At 46.8% G+C, this 3,972-nt stretch overlaps 1 protein-coding gene across 5 annotated transcripts in view; it reads left to right on the forward strand.

Annotated features, from left to right (window-relative positions):
• The window catches only part of PFKFB3 (6-phosphofructo-2-kinase/fructose-2,6-biphosphatase 3), a 184,573-nt gene that overhangs the window by 97,276 nt on the left and 83,325 nt on the right, over nt 1–3,972 (forward strand). The window lies entirely within an intron of this gene.

Genomic DNA, 3,972 nt, shown 5'->3' on the forward strand with positions numbered 1-3,972 from the left:
CCTGATGGCAGCCCAGCCACATCCTCACTTCGTTTTCCTCATGCGCCTTAACTATTACGCGTGGTCTCTAATGTGTGCAGGCGAACCTGTGGGATGAAACTGTTCCCACCGTAGTGCCCTGAAGCAGTGTTCTGTAAACACTTTTTTTTTTTTTTTTTGAGACGGAGTCTCGCTCTGTTGCCCAGGCTGGAGTGCAATGGTGTGGTCTCAGCGCACTGCAACCTCCACCTCCTGAGTTCAAGCGACTCTCCTGCCTCTGCCTCTCAGGTAGCTAGAATTACAGGTGCACACTACCACACCCAGCTAATTTTTGTATTTTTCATAGAGACAGGGTTTCACCATATTGGCCAGGCTGGTTTCGAACTCCTGACCTGAGGTGATCCGCCCACCTCGGCCTCTCAAAGTGTTGGGATTACAGGCGTGAGCCACTGCGCCCGGCCTAAACATTTTATTTCTATAATTTACTTTATAGCAGATTCAGTTACTGACCAACCCAAAGGGGCTTGTCTTAGTTTTTCCAGTGAGGCTTTTATAATATGACTTGGGGGAGGCTGTCTGTACCAGCAACTATCTGCTGAATGCCTGTTATATGCAAGCCACTGTTCTAAGTATTAGGGATAAAAAAATACTGGAAGACTTGGCAACGCCCTACCAGAGCTAACGTCTAATTGATTCTCTAGGAATGCTCGGGTCCTTCAAGTTCCAAGACAACCAAGAGAGCTGTGAAGAAAGCCAGTGCTCCAGAGAGCATTTCATTAGAGAAAAAAAGAGAGATCCCTTTAACAACCATGTTGTAATCCTCGGAACTGCCGCACGTCCCAAGCAGCTGGTCCTGGGACAACATATTGAGAATATTTTGTCAGTTCTGAGATTTGAAGGAAACTCAACCAAGACTATCTTTACTTAGTTATTAAATCCCAGAAGGCATCATGGATGAAGTTAGTCAGGAATGGCAAGCATAGAGAGAGGAGGAAGAAAGAAAAGGAAGCCCACAGTGTTCGCTTTGGAGACACCCTTTCTTCCCCCTGGGAAGGGAACTGGGACACGACCCCGGGCAGGCTCTGGGTGCTGTCACCCTAGTCCCATCAGTGGAGGCAGCCGCTTCCTGCAACGCTCCCCATAGAGGCTGAGACCTTTTCCTTCTGGGGCCTGTTCTCTTTCCCTAATTCAACTTTGCAGAGCTCCTCAAATGGAGTGGGGAAGGTGTGAGAGAAATTATTCTTCTGTCATTTTATAACTGCCAGGCTTTAGGAGTGCAATGTGTCAGCTATTTCTTTCCTTTTCTTTTTTTCTGAGACAGTGTCTTGCTAGGTCGCCCAAGGCTGAAGTGCAGTGGCACGATTATAGCTCATTGCAACCTTCAACTCCTGGGTTCAAGTGATCCTCCCACCTCAGCCTCCCAAATAGCTGGGATTACTTAGTGTGCGCCATCATGCCCAGCTAATGTTTTTATTTTTTGTAGAGATAGGGCCTCACTATGTTGCCCAGGCTGGTCTCGAACTCCTGGGCTCAAGCAATCCTCCCACCTCAACCTCCCGAGTAGCTGAGACTACAGGTACATACTATCACGCCCAGCTAATACTTTTATTTTTTGTAGAGATGGGGCCTCACTATGTTGCCCAGGCTAGTCTTGAAGTCCTGGGCTCAAGCAATCCTTCCACAGCCTCTCCAGTGTTGGGATTACAGGTGTGAGCCACTGCACCCGAAGCTGGTGTCAGCGATTTCTTCCTCATCCCATTGAGGGGAGAGCGTGGCCTTAACTCAGCTGTTTGGATGTCAAATGAAGAGCAGACATCAACTCGCTTGTCAGGGCTGAGAATGTACCACACACACAGGGAACACAAAGTGAAGGCCATGTAGTGAAGACCAAACTTCCTGTTTCCCAGGCAGCTTAACCACCACAGGCTGCAGGAATATTAGTGAAGCCCATGGGGAAGGGAATTTCTGGAGGGACCATGGTCTTTCTGGACCAACTTGGCTGCTCATTCTTTTTGAGGAAAACACTAACCGTATTCCAATTCGGGGCAGGCCTGAGAATTTGGGCGCAGCATCCAGAAAAGCTGTATTTAGCAGGTGCTCTGGGGCAGGTCCTCCTACAAAGCACACCTTAGCCCAGTTGAGAATCTGGGCTAAGATTCTGTCGCTATTCTTTTACACGGTAATAAATTAGTTCTATTGCAAGCAGATTAGACCAGGACAAGTAATTCTTGGTCTTCTAAATCCACAGCTCACAAAGGATTAGGGAGGGATGAGAAGCTGGAAAGGGCAGCTAAGGATATAAGCACGTTGGATGACTGGAAATGCCCTCATCACCCAGAGGGTGTTATGTAAAAGTGAGAAAGGCTGGGTTAAATCAGGTTCATTCGTTCATTCATAATTGAGAGGGAGAGTTCCTATTAATGGCCGGGGATCGTGCTGAAAGCTAGGAGTTCATTTTATAAGATATGAATGAGAGACAGTTCCTAGCATACACTCACCATAAAATGAGATTTTTAGTCTTAGAAGCCCAGCTTGCTTGAGCTGGGACCTTCAAGATCTGCAAGTTTAAACTCCACCACTTTACAGGTGGGGAAACTGAGGCTCACAGAGGGAAAGCGAGGTCAGGTGTCACAGCTGCTGGGACTAAACAACTTGACTTGTGGTCTAGCTCTCTTATTTATTTAGAGATGGAGTCTTGCTCTGTTGCCCAGGCTGGAATGCAGTGGCACGATCTCAGCTCACTGCAACCTCTGTCTCCTGAGTTCAAGCAATTCTCCTTCCTCAGCCTCCCGAGTAGCTGGGATTACAGGCATACGCCACCATGCCTGGCTAATTTTTATATTTTTAGTAGAGACGGGGTTTCACCATGTTGGCCAGACTGGTCTCGAACTCCTGACCTTGTGATCTGCCCGCCTTGGCCTCCCAAAGTGCTAGGATTACTGGCGTGAGCTACTGCACCCGGCCTATTTGATTTATTATTATTATTATTATTATTATTATTATTATTATTATTATTTTTGAAACAGGGTCTGGCTCTGTCGCCCAGGCTGGAGTGCAGTGGTGCGATCAGGGCTCACTGCAGTCTCAACTTCCTAGGTTCAAGGGATCCTCCCTCCTCAGCCTCCCCCGTAGCTGGGACTACAGGTGTGCACCACCACACCCAGCCAATTTTTGTATTTTTAGTAGAGACTAAATTTCTGCTCCATGTTGCTCCATGTTGTCCAGGCTGGTCTCAAACTCCTGGGGTCAAGTGATCCGCTCACCTCAGCCTCCCAAAATGCTGGGATTTCAAGTGTGAGCCTTATTTTTTATTTTTAAAGGCTAGTCAAGTGAAGCAATGGGAGTGGAGAGGAACAAAGTAATCTGTAATGAATTGTGATCAATTAGTTGTAAGCACTACTGCACTCAGACCAGCCTGATGTGGCTCTCTTTTCAGTTAAAACTACTTACCTGGAAAGAGTGAGAAGGCAAACAGTGCCCTGGGAGGTGTCAGAAGCTCTAAGTAGCATTAGGGAGAATGTTCTAGGATGCCGGATATGGCAGCTACTACTAACTGATAAGAAGACAATTTCCTTCTCTCTCCTGAAAGCCGCCTCCTCTTCCTTCTTCTCGAAGACCCTCTATGCAATCCCTTTAGCCTCCCACTTCCTCCCCATGGCCTGGGTGCCCTGGGTTGATCTCTGGTGATGGCCATTCACCCAGCTGGGCCCAGGCTTCCTGAGGGTCTCCCACTGACACAGTGAATTTGCCATGTGACTTGCACAAGGAAATTTGGACAGAATTTCCCAAAGAAAGGACTGGAGCAGTTTACACTCAGATTAAAAACACAGAACACAATCCTTTAATCCGGTAACAATCACTTGATTTATTTATTTTTTTCTTGATGTACATTTTTATTTTTATTTATTTTATTATTATTATTATTATTAATTTTTTTGAGATGGAATCTCACTCTGTTTCCCAGGATTGAGTGCAGTGGCACGATCTCGGCTC

Source organism: Pan troglodytes, chromosome 8 (genome assembly GCF_028858775.2).
Source record: "Pan troglodytes isolate AG18354 chromosome 8, NHGRI_mPanTro3-v2.0_pri, whole genome shotgun sequence".
Taxonomy (NCBI): Eukaryota; Metazoa; Chordata; class Mammalia; order Primates; family Hominidae; genus Pan; species Pan troglodytes.